This window comes from Strongylocentrotus purpuratus, unplaced genomic scaffold (assembly GCF_000002235.5).
Source record: "Strongylocentrotus purpuratus isolate Spur 01 unplaced genomic scaffold, Spur_5.0 spur5_scaffold_11, whole genome shotgun sequence".
Classification (NCBI taxonomy): domain Eukaryota; kingdom Metazoa; phylum Echinodermata; class Echinoidea; order Camarodonta; family Strongylocentrotidae; genus Strongylocentrotus; species Strongylocentrotus purpuratus.
The window spans coordinates 30,910,274-30,923,586 of record NW_022145596.1 but is presented as its reverse complement, the minus strand read 5'-3'; the positions used below and the strand labels follow the sequence as shown (position 1 = coordinate 30,923,586).

Sequence of the window (13,313 nt, the reverse complement as noted above, 5' to 3'; positions counted from 1 at the left end):
CATTCCTCTCATTTTCCATGTTCATCTGTGCGCATGTTGGTTCACACAGCATCATGGTAGCAGTGCTCGATCCCTGCCCATCCAAGGTCTATTGTGTGTTGCCAACTTGGTTTGTCGTCGTCGTGTATGCTAGTCATGCCTCGTGGACTCATTGAATTCTACACTATAGAGTCTTCTAAATACTGTCTTGTCGAGATGGGGAGAATCATATTTGCACTCCACTCTGCTTGATTTGAATGTGGCTCTGCCCGGAGGGTTTCCTCTCCCTGATGGGATGGAGGAGGAGGAGGATGGTGGTGGTGATGGTGATGAGAAGAAAAGAAGAGAGCTTGGATGATAGTGGCGGAGGAGAGGAAGATGGGGCAGCTAGAAGAGAGAGGTACAAGAGGGATGGTGGTGATGAGAAGAAAAGAAGAGAGCTTGGATGATAGTGGCGGAGGAGAGGAAGATGGGGCAGCTAGAAGAGAGAGGTACAAGAGGGATGGTGGTGATGAGAAGAAAAGAAGAGAGCTTGGATGATAATGGTGGTAAAACTAGAAAGGAAAAATGGCATGACTAGAGGTGGGATTATTAAGGGCGCGTTCATGCTTGATTTTGAAGGCAGAATGAGCGATTTGTAACGCTCATCGTAAACGCTCATCGTAATCGCAGTTCCACGGTGCGCTGTTCATGCTCACTTCTCCAGGCAATTCTCCTTGGGTGGCCTTCAGCTGGATTCGCAAACCTGTGTGCGCATGCTACGTAGACCCACTAGAGGTCAGTGCGTTGACCCCATTTAAACGCGTTTACAAATTGTAAACGCATCTTTTTGTGAGTTTACGATCGGCGATCGTGATCGCCGTTTTTCGGTGATTCTACAAAAGTGAGCATGAACGCAATCGTGTTTTAAACTAAACGCGTAACAGATGCCTGATTCTGGCCGTCAAAATCAAGCATGAACGCGCCCTAAGAGGGACGGTGATGAAAAGAAAAGAAAAGAGCTTGGATGATAGTGGCGTAGGAGAGGAAGATGAAATGGCTAGAGGTGGGATGTACAAGAGGGATGGTGGCCAGAAGAAAAGAAGAGAGCATGGATGTTGGTCATGGTGGAAGGGAAAGAGAGAAGGGATGATTGTGATGAGAAAAGAAGAGGACAAATATGATGGATTGATGATGATGGTTGAATATGATGAAATCATAAAGGATGACATGACAGTGTGGAATGGAAACAAACAGGACTGCAAAGAATGTTGAAGGCGATATTGATCAATCTGCAAAAAAAAATTGTTGATATAAAATTTGAAGTGCCCATCCTCTAGCTGCATAGATGTTATAAATACACCAAGAACAGGGAAGTTCTTGAGAAGAGAAGTGTATTAGGTTGCTGAATATTGTACTCTGTTGTGCTTGCCCTGTTCAGTTGGTTTATCTTTGCACCAAGTTTATCCATAATGCATGAATCTATAATTGGTGGCCTGGGATGCATTTGAGAATAGTAGGGGATTCTCAAATGGAGCGCTGATGCTTAATAAACGCTGCACTCTGTACGCCTCAACATGCCCTTCCACCCTCATCTCATAAACACCACACTTCCTGCACGAACCCTACAGTGTGTGCAGTGAATCCAAACCTTCATGTAGCTCAGCTAGAAAGAGAAATATGAAAAGGCTTCATTCGAGAGTAAAAATAACCGAACCTTTCAAGGCCCTCGCCATCTCGAGGCGGCGAGCAATTAAAAGTCGGGGCTCGTGCGTTTGGAATTCCAATATGAGATGCGATGGAGGGGGGGGGGGGGGGATGCGCGACGTATCTTCTGAGTAGCATGCTGATAGGGAGGAGATAAACATGAACATGCGAAGGACGGACGTGGACCTAGATTTTAGTATGAATAGTGAGATGGAGGGATATTTTATGGGGGAGAAGCTTGGAGACTGACTCAGAAGGGAGAATTGATTGGTTTCTTATGAAGATGGGGATGATATTGGGGCAGTTTGGCGCATATCTAAATTGGAATGAGATGCCCCATTTATTAGCTTGATGCATACTGCATACTCAGCAAGTCCGCAATATCTTTCTTTCAATTATTAGCGTTTGTTTGAACCAGACATACATGTAGTTCTCTTGTTGTGAATTCTGTCATGTAAATAAAAATGCATATTGATTGATATGATACAGTGATGAGAGACTGGATGCTGAGCTTTATGCCTTTTGACTTTTATCTCCTTTAGAAGCTCCAGTTCCTAATAATAATTTAATATTGCGCACATATTAATCCATCCCAGTGGATACTCAAGGTGCATACAAAGTTCTAGTATGATATTACCCTCTTTTGTGTAGTCCTGGGAATTATGGTATTTTCTTTTTTACCAGACATAAAATATTACAAAGGCATTTCATGTACATTCATCATGATATGAGATAACATATTTTAATATAGAGGCTTCTATCTTTTAAGTTACGCATCAGGCTGCTTGAATAACCTACAATCTAGTTATTCAAGTTTTTAGTCATATGTCTAACAAGAAAACATGTACATGTACCTATTTTCTTTATTCTGGGATTCTTAAATGATTTAATGCAGTAAATTCTCATAATGAATAAAATAATAAGTTAGCAAGAAAAAGACAAATGATCCTGTATTTGTACTTGTGTTGGCATACCAGTGTGGCAGAGGAATATATACAGAAAATAAGAGAAAGAGATGAGAGAGTCTAGAATATGACCTTTCATACACTGTATATGTTAGTCTTAATTCAACCCCAAGGGAATTCTTTTGACATCGTCTTGTGTCATTCAAATGATCATATCTTATGTTTACTTTTATTTGTCACACACCCGTCACCTAGGCAACAAAGGAAGAGACAGAATCCTTACCGTCCTTTTTGCTGGCTAAAAATCTAGACTTCTGGAAAGAAATAACAACATCTGTTAATAGATTGAAATGATGTATAAATAGAAAGCAATGTCTGGAACCCCAACACACACATGGATAGTGGAAGCTCATTACTGCCATCTGTATGTATGTGTATATTTGGAGACGGGTGGAAGGCAGTGATGATGTTTGCATATGTCAGCCTTCTAGATTCAGTCAGTCACCCGGCCTCACCAGTACCTAGTTGTACAGACACACTAGGCGCGTCCTCATCATCTCGAGATTCGACCGCAAAACTTGAAACTCAACCTTGAGAAATTAGCTCGAGATATTAGCTCGAGATATTTTGCTCAACGTTAGCGCATAGTGCGAGTCTTCGGTCTGGTGAAGACGCACAGGACAAATAGCTGGATATTTTGCAAAATAGTGGGATATTTTGGAATTTTGCAAACTATCCCAAGATATCTCGGGATGACAATCCCGACCAAATATCCCGCTATAAAGACGCAAATTAGCTGGATAGTTTGGGATCGGATAGTTCAAATAGCTGGATATTTGGCAATCTCGAGATAGTGAAGACAGGCCTACTGTATGAGCATCACAGGTCCCTCTAATCATGCTGGGGTATTATAATGAGTTAAATGACATTCCCAATAAGCAGGAGATCATCCCGTGACGTAGACACCAAACCGCAATATCATCTTGTTTTCACATGCAAAGAAATAACATCGCTGTGTCCGTCTTTTGAAATTAAATTCACATATTGTTGTGGTGTATCAATTTGTAGGATGTTCAATTTTGATATTATAACTGATACTAAATGATCCATTCAAGATCAATTTACTCATCACAATACCATCAATGTTCTGAGCAGTAACTAAAGAAGACCAAATGGTTTGCTCAGTTGTGAAAAGCATAAATAGCGGAAGGTAATCTCTGTAAATCAACAGATGGAAAACCACAAATCACTTACAGGTTTTGAAACCCCTCAAACTGTTTTTTCTTCTTCACTCAAGAGTGCTGATATCAACCCATCAAAGCAAAACTCTGGAAGAGTCTTTTATTTATTAAGGTTGCCTGCCGGAAGGCCTTTCTCTCACCGACAAAAGCGCAACGATTCCAGACTAATTTTTTCATCCCAAACTTTAAAGAAAATGGTCCAAAGTAGATACCCCTCCCCTATTGCCTGCTTGCTTGACTGTACAATCATACACAAGTGCCCTAGAGCTAAAAAATTGTAGACCAATGATGAAGAATCCATACAAGAACATAACCTTTCACAAAGCTTAAAGGGCTATCATATTTGTTTGTGTTGAGCCATACAGAGAGAAAAATACTTGGGCCTAATTATATTCTGTAGGCACTAAACCTGCCAGGTTCATAACTAGTATTTTGGGGCTAATATTCCTATTATGGAGTTCTTTTGTACCCCTCCATTGCCCTGTAGGGTTAATTGATCTTGTGGTTTTACCCTCCTCAATTGTTCATCTTTAACCCTCTCATGGCCAGACTTACCTGCAAATTGATATGTATTTCTGTGTTGTTGTAGCCAAATAGTGCTTAACATTGCAAATGGGGTTAAGTAATGTTTCCATAGTGAGACTAGATATTGGTAGGAAAAGCCTAAGGTTTATTATGATTGGTATAAAAATAAAAATTATATTCAACAGCTTCTTTCAAGCCAGACTGAATTTGGATTTCATGTTGAGTGTTTTTATGTATATCATGTTGAGTGTTTTTATGTATATCAATCAACCAACAGAAATGTTTTTCTGCTTTTCTTCTTCATGTGTGAACAAAAATACTGATGTCACTTTTCATAAATGTCACCATCTTTGTTTTTTCTTTGATCGATGGTGACTCTTTGAGTAGTGCAAACTATGGTTCATTTGACTGAAATTATCTTTAGGCCTAGTAAGCATTTAAAGAAATAAAGAGACATGTACTTAAGCAAGTAGTCGACCTAGGCACTAGCTAGGGCATTGTTGCCTGTGAATATGAATATAATAACATCTCTGCCTAAGATTTATTGCTTGGTCCGTGATTTCAAAATGTATCTGTCATCGATGGTCAGTTGGTCACCTTCATCTTAAAAGCATTCCCTTTTACTGGTGCACAAATCAGCTTCCCTTGCATCCAAACTTAGATCATCTGCTCAGACCAAAAGGGCATAAACTTATATCGTTAATAAGAAGGTTAAAGGACCAGTTCTGGTCATGCGATTACATTGTGAAAGAAAAGTTGTGGAATCAATCAGAAAAGGTTGATCATCTAGCATATAAGTATTGGTGTGTACTGCAAGGTTCTGGAATCATCAAAATTTGGCCCAGTCTTGATAAAGTTACAAGCACTATACACAGAAAGATGTATACGGGACTACGCGATATCTATCCAGTCCGGAAAGATATAATAATTTACCAAAATTAGTACGCGGTTTCCCCGGCAAATCTGTATCATCACGTATTAGTCAAAACATATTCTTTCACATGATTGGTAATAAGAGCTTCCATTTCATTTTTTGAGAGGGGGGGGGGGGGGCATTTCCAAAGCTGGTCTTTACCTTTAATACCCTTTTGACTCTCAACAGCTGATGGTAGTAAAGTAGTAATCTCTAGCATGCAGCTATGATGGATGTTGATTCCAATCAAACCATGTGCTTGAACTGCTTCCCTTCTGAAGGGCAAGTAATAATTCTTCTTGATGATCATCATCTCTACAGCGTCTGTCTAGTAGAGGATGACCATGCAGAGTTAGTGGGTCTCTTTAAAGGCATCGCTTAACAATGTTAAATCTGAGATGCACGGCCCTAAGTGTTATCAGTGTCTGTGATATGGTGTAATATTGAAGCCCTAAAAAAATTGCGCTTCAAATGGTCAAGAAGCGCCTCAAAAAAGTAAAAATCTTTGGTGGTTTTACCATACTCGTTTTCCCCAATAGACTGTAGTGTTATGAAAATCATTGGGAAAAGGTAAAATTTGATTTTGATTTTCAATCATAAATATCTTGATAATCAGACAGGCGATCGGCTTGTACAAGTCATGGGGTTCCTGACTGACCTAAAGGTTAATAGTTATCGTTACAGCATGAGCTAAATCAAGGATTTTTAAAAAAGGATCTGAGACAAAGTTACCGGATCCCTTTAAAGAGTTGAACTCTCATGCCCTAATAAAGGGAACAAACCTCAATGACCTGTATAAACCCCATGCTATGGGTCACATGCACAGTCAGGTGTCCTACAAACTTCATCAGATATTACTTATTAGAGAGCATAAAGCTTTGTTCAGACGAATTCCCCTTGAAACTTTTTAGGGAAGCAAATCAAGCAGGTTGGATAAACTCTTGATGAAATACAGGTATTGTTAATAATTAATAGAAGACTTTCTTTTACAGTCACTCTAGTTTGTACTTTCTATAATCTTATGGGAACTCATCTCTGTATTTACATTCATACACATGTACCAGTTACCTGTGAATGATTCCATATTTCATGATGTAGGGCCTACATTGAGGACTATAATAATGCTTATAAACCAAGTTTTCATAAAATGTGTTGTGATTACTGATGAAACAGTCTTTATTAATTCTTCCTTTCTTTTATTTTCTTTCTGTTTTTGCTATACAGGAGAACTGTCTGCGTTCCTGAACCAAAATACCATCATTCCAATCCTACCAGTATCCTTGGTCCCTGGAACTCAGAGTGACGTAGGCTTCTCCTCCAGATGGATGTCCATGGTGCCGTTCCTGAGGCCCAGTGCTGACGAAGAGGATGATGATGATGATGATGAGTTTAACACACAACCTGTCAAATTACCCGCATCAGGTTTCCGGTCACAGCCGTTCATCCGCACTGCCTCCATGTCCGCTTCATGCGTGCTTTTCGCGCACCATTGAGTAGAGAACGTTACAAGAAAGGGGATGCGCACCACACAGAATCAACAAGCCACGCCTATGGGAACTCTATACCAGGGCGGGGCTACGGCAGGTGCCTGCATGCCAGAAGAGGGATGTCAGCAGCTATAAGCGTCTCAACCTCTGCAGCAGAGTGCTATTCCGAGCATCTCATCGACTCTGCTTAGAGAATCACTTTTTATAAGTGGATTGTTTAAAATCCAATATCCCTCAAAACCTTGTTCTAAACAGGGCCGGAAATGGTTTCATTAGTAATTCATGTACGCCCAACATTTAATACCCCAATTTGGTTTCGTTCACATGAATTATGTATTGCCTTAGCTTGATGATATGTTTTAGATCCCTTTCTGAAATAGTAAATGTGTTTGTTGTATACTTGAGATTACCTAAGTTTGTTTTACCTGTTATATTATGTCATGTGTGAGGTTTGGCTGCAATAGATGTATGATACAAGTATGTATTCGTAGAAGAGACGATAATGAAGATATCCTCTATCCTAAGGTTTTTAATAGTCGTGATATAAAAGTAATGCTGGATTTATGTGTTGCATTGTTCAATTATCAGGTATTATCTGCTTTTCAATGCTATAGCAATATGAAAAATAATCGTTGCTGCTTAATTTCACAACAAAAACATCTTGGAAAGATTCTGAGATATTTTTTTATTTGTTGTTCAACTTCTAGGAATGATTAAATTTGATTTAAAGTCTACTGCTACAGTGGGTATGAATGAGATTTACCTAAAAGAGCAATTGTTAGGTAAGATATAACATGCAACATGATCCCAAGTTTAATGATATCATCTTGGGGCGATTTCAACACCCTATTTAGTATTGCATTGCTTTCAGGAATCATGTTTCGAATCTTCAGATCCTGTCTTTCTGTTAATTCCTTGTCTTACTGCCTGCTCGCTTTGCTATCTGTCTTTCTGTATCCCCTCTCTTTCTTCCCTCTCTTTCTTCCCTCCTCTCTCTCTCTTTCCTCCTCTCTCTCTCTTTCTTTCCTCCTCTCTCTCTCTATCTTCCCTTCTCTCTCTCTCTATCTTCCCTTCTCTCTCTCTCTCTTCCCTTCTCTCTCTATCTCTCTCTCTCCTCTCTCTCTTCCCTTCTCTCTCTTTCTCACTCTCTCTCCTTCTCTCTCTCCTTCTCTCTCTCTCCTTCTATTCCTTCCTTTCTTTCTCTCTCTCCCTCTCTCCTCCTTTCTCCTCCTCTCTCCTCCTCTCTCCCTCCTCTCTCTCTTACTCTCATCCATTCCATTCTGCAATGTTCATGTCCATGCATTTTGCTTTCAACCTCACCACCCTGGTTTCATATCCAAATTCCACCAGACCTGCCCCAAGCTGTGTTGTGGTCAAAAGTTTCAAACAATAGATTTGACCAATGGATTCAATACAAAAAAGTATTCCACCCTGACCTGGCAGGTTATGACCAATCATAGAGGTCAATCAGTGGTTCAAGAATAGTTCTGAAACAAAAATCACTGAACTACTTCCGCGAGATGATCAAATTTTAAAATCCAGAATCATTTGGTATGCCTATGGTCATGATGCAATGTGCCTGAACGATCAGCAATTCGGGGTTTGAATATATCTTTTCCCCACATTCCTGAAAATCAGCTATTTTAATCACTTGTTCCTGATGATTGACAGTCTGTAGCTAGGTATGAAATATCTTGCATCAGTGGTTTTTTTACCACTAATAAATGGCCAGAAACAAACAGCAGGATGTATAGACAAGGCTGAGTTGTACCAATGTATAATCATATTCTTTCTTTTCACAAATTCTGTGCATGTGGATGGCCTTTGTTGTTGTAAACTAGTAACCATCAAGGAGATTAAGTTAATTTTTCAAATTTGGGCAAATGCAGGATATTTTGTCTCAAATATAACCTTTTCTCCCTTGGTTATGGGTTTAACATTAATGAACAAAGTTGATATCAAAGGTTTCATTTTACCGCACCAAATTCATATGTTTACTAGAGAATGGTGTTGTGGATGTGCCGAAATATCAAGTAAATGAAAATTTTCATGGTTGAGTTCTACACTTCAAACCACATGGAAAGTAAAGTGAAGGAATACCATCTAGGAATGGCCCAGTTATGAATCATTGAAACACAATGCAGTGAATAAAAGGAGAAATGGAACACTTTCTGAAGCAAGTCCTTTTTAAAGAAATTGAAAGAATAGTCTACCTTCTTTCCGGTGTTGGCACAGAGGATATGATATTGTGTTTGTCTGTGAAACAGGTTTAGTGTGAAACCTGCCACCGAATAGAGAAAGCAGGTCAGTTCTTATAGTGGGGTAAAGCATTTCTGTTTTGACAAGTGTCGTGAATATGACTTTTCAATCATCTCATTTTGCAGTCTGTGCACGTGTTTGTCTTCTGATAAAGCAAAACAGGTGGATTTTTTTTTCACTTAGAAGAAACATGATGAATCTCCTCCCCTATAAAGAGTTTACCATGCTGCTATGTGTAGTAGTTCTTATGATCAATGGACCATACATAATATATTCATTTGATATTATCCACTTATGATCCACTCAATGATTTATATCGAATACAGGGTGATTCTTGCCCCCCCCCCCCCAAGGGGCTCCAGTAGGCACACATGCAATTTAATAAACTTGCCCAAACAGGGCAAGCTAAGCATTACAGTATTCATTTATTTATTATCTCTCAATTAGGCAAGTGAAATAGATGTTTGGGAGGAAATATATTTGATAACTGCATTTATTGTTTGCTGCTCCTTCACGCTTGTCTACTTTGTCTGCCCATTTTCAACTTTCAAGTCTGATGTTATATGAACTGGTTATATTCACCATATCGGAGTGAATAAGTGATGCTATTGCGAGTTATTCATACCTTCTACGTGTGTTCAGTCTTATGATGTTAAATGGAATTTGCTACAGCTTATTTGGTTAATTGTTTACTTGTAGAACAGGGTGGTTCAAGACTCTGAATTTGCCCATTTGCGTATGTTGTCAAGCTTCCTGATATGTAACCATTTTGAAACTATGAGACATGTAGAATGGCTAATGCTCTCAGAACTCACCATTTAGTGCAGTTGTCTTTGTCATTGTGGGCAGTAATTGAGAAAATCGCCAATAACATGTTGAGGTATAGAATTTAGGACATACCTGGCTTTTTATGCTATCAAGTTTTTTTAAATACAAGGCAATACTCATCATCATGGTGCTTTGCTTTGTACATGACAACGATGACACCCTCCTTTAATGAGCAGATGAGGGAGAGAGGAAGACGTTGTTCTCAAGGCCGATGCCTGCTTCAAGCAGCTCTCCACATCTACCATGACTAACAGGATACATGTCACTTGTTATTAGGCTTTGAGAACATCACACCTTCTGTCGCCAAATTTTAATAGCTTCGTCTCTCTCTCCTTCCATCTTGCCGCTGTCTGTCGAATAAACAAGATGGTATGATATATGAATGAATGCCACATGAATATCTTATGTCAAAAGCTTCTGACTGAAGGATGTGGGAAAATGTTTTGCTGCCTTCAAGAATGTTTGCATGTCAATGTACAAATTGGAATTAAAATTTCTTTTATTTGGAATGGGATGTCATTATTTCTCAAGTGAACGCTTGAGCAAATTTCAGAGCATTTTGAGTATCAACATCAAGATACACATGTAGGTCAGCAAGTTATACTAAAATCAATGCGATTATGTTAGGTTATACAAGCATTTGTGGAATAAGGAAAGGTTAACAATGTGATGTCACATTTATCTCATATTGTCTATTGAGATCTAGTAGGGCATAGAATGCCGGTAGTATAAAGAGTTAATAACGTCCTTATGCCGGTATATTTCATGCTATACTGGTGCATGATGGACATTGGGATATCTCAAATGCTTTATCCTGCCAACTGATTTGATTAACCTGAAAATCTTTATTTTTCCAATTTATATCAAACATTCTCGAAATGGGTTTAGCATGCTTATGCCTAGTTCACACCGACGCCGAATGTCGCGCTTTAAATCGGCGATCAATTCGGCGTCATTTTTTCAAAAAATCTCACGATCTCCTGAGATATGTTATGCTAAGTTCACACCGACGCCGAATTGATGGCGCATTAAATCGGCGAGTAAAGCAGCGGCAAAGCGTAACAAAGCTTAATTAAAGCGTAAAGACCGTAATGGAGCGTGAGAAAGCTTTGAGCAATTCGGGACATTCGGCAAGAGCGCCAAAAATTTAAACTCTGTTAAGCTTTCCTACGCTTTGAGCAAAACTTTGATAAGCTTTGTGACGCTTTGATAAGCTTTAATACGCTCTTCCCGCTTTACGCAATTCGTGACAGATCGCCTCAAATTTTTAAACAGTTTAAAAAAATTGGCGCTCTTGCCGAATGTCCCGAATTGCTCAAAGCTTTCTCACGCTCTATTACGGTCTTTACGATTTAATTAAGCTTTTTTACGCTTTGCTCGCCGATTTAATGCGCCATCAATTCGGCGTCGGTGTGAACTTAGCATTAGCGCTGCATCTGATCATGAAATACAAAACATATGGTGTATTAACATAGCAATGTTGAATCAGAGATGTATAAATGTAGATGTGGCGAATGCTTAGACCGCAAAAATACAGCTTATTGCAGAAGAAGAAAAAACTGCTTATGGGCATGATTGCCGGCCCTTCACACGTGTACATAACACTTAATATGTGTCACTTATGAAGTATATATAATTATGTATGTATACATTTCAACAAAGAGCACATATTTGTGGATATTATCAAGGTTAGGCATATGCATATCGATACTTATTTTTCATGCAAAACATTATTTCAGAAAAGAGCTGATGAAATATTTCTATTTTCAATACATAGGTACAGTGAAGTGTTGTGCTTCATGCTTATTGTCTTACATGTAACAAAAAATGTACTGAATGTTACCAGAAAAAGTAGTCATATTCATGTGGAAACAATTCATTCAAAAGTTATTTTCCTTATTATATTCTTTGCTGCAAAGTTCATTTTGGCACTGCTGCAGGCTCAACGTATTCATCAATTTCTGTTGAACACTATTCCTACATTTCAACAGGAAAAGATACCATATACATTAGTATTTAAATAGACATGTCAGTTACACGGATGGCAGTGTTAAATAGTCTGTATATCATTAGGAGTCTCCCTACTATGAGTATTAAATGCCTGAAAGGCCAGCAATGAAACCCTATTTATTTTGCAAGTTTTCAGGTTGTTTAGCCAGTTGAAATATTGCCTTTCCCCCATTCTTGTTAACGGAACCTTCTTATGTGCAATTAGTCTTTCATTAAGGACAAGTGTGTAATCACTTAATGAAAGATCGTCCTATCTTGGCCAGATGTAAAATGAGTATAGGTATTTATTTGTATAAGGATATTGTTTCTATTCATTGTACACATTTTAAATGCAGAAGTGCAGATTGATGCTGCAATGGGTGTTTTCCTGTAGACCAGTTTAAAGTGATACTATGCCAATATATGATGTATTCATCATGAATGTTTTTATCATCCATAGACTGAGGTATGAAGCCAAGTTTTGTTTTTATTATATAAAAAAAGACTTTCAATATCTTTTTATATTCCTTATCACATTTGTAAGTCTTCTTTACATAATTGTATATGGTATTGAATTGATTGTGTTCTTTACATTGTGGATTATTCTTTTTACAGTCTAAGATTTAATGTCCAAGTTTATAGCAGTTTTCCTAAGTTAACATGGCCTTTTGTTTGAAGGATTCAATGTTTTTCAAAAAAGTAAATATTTGCTTTATCCTCTGAAGTTAAGATATACTAAATACATACATTTGTAATGTTTTGTATGGTACTTTTCATTACTATGTTTTTATCTGTTTTAAGAAAGTTTACAATCATAAAAGCTGCCATGTACAAAGAGTATAAGATCTTTATAGGTTCAGTCAGTTTGTGTTAGGCAGATCTCTTGAAGATAAACTCTAAAGATGAAACTTGTAAAGAGACTTAAGAGATTCAGATGAGATACTTCAAAAGTAAAAGAGGATAGATATTGTATAATAAGGTTATAAAGATAAAGTTTTATTGTATCTATACAAATCACTTGTGTACAAACTTCTTTTCTTGTTATGTGTCAGTTAAGATCTCTCAGAGTATTGAGAGCTTGGTTTATGCTTTATTTGTCATGTGTGATAAATATATCTTCAAAAACGTGGAAAGTGATGATTATCATGGTTGTCTTTTGTTCATCATTGTTGTGTGTGTTACGTAGGTGGGAGATGTGATATAGTAACGATGATTGCTGAATTTATCTGCTTAGAGTCAAAGGGTGTTGTTACATCAGTCACACCAGAGACCGACACCAGACCGACACCAGACCGACACCAGACCGAACAAAACATTACATTATACTGAATAGCCCAAAATGAGTTGGTTTAGAGTCCATCTGGATTCGGTTTGGTGGTGTGGCTATGTACAAGTATAGGTAGTGATGAATGCTCTAAAGGGATAAGTCAGTGTTGGTCTTTGGAATCTCAGTGACTGCTCTTCATAAAGATATAGACCGGTAGTGGTAAAATTGCGGTTC

General features: G+C 38.3%; 1 protein-coding gene across 1 annotated transcript in view; it reads left to right on the top strand.

The window, feature by feature from the left end:
- LOC587030 (ankyrin repeat domain-containing protein 50) overlaps nucleotides 1-7,531 on the top strand; it is a 41,454-nt gene extending 33,923 nt beyond the window's left edge. The window contains exon 3 of the mRNA XM_030981152.1: nucleotides 6,474-7,531. The gene's annotated coding sequence lies outside the window, so the exon portion shown is untranslated. The remainder of the gene's footprint in view (nucleotides 1-6,473) is intronic.
- The last annotated feature ends 5,782 nt before the right edge of the window (nucleotides 7,532-13,313 follow it).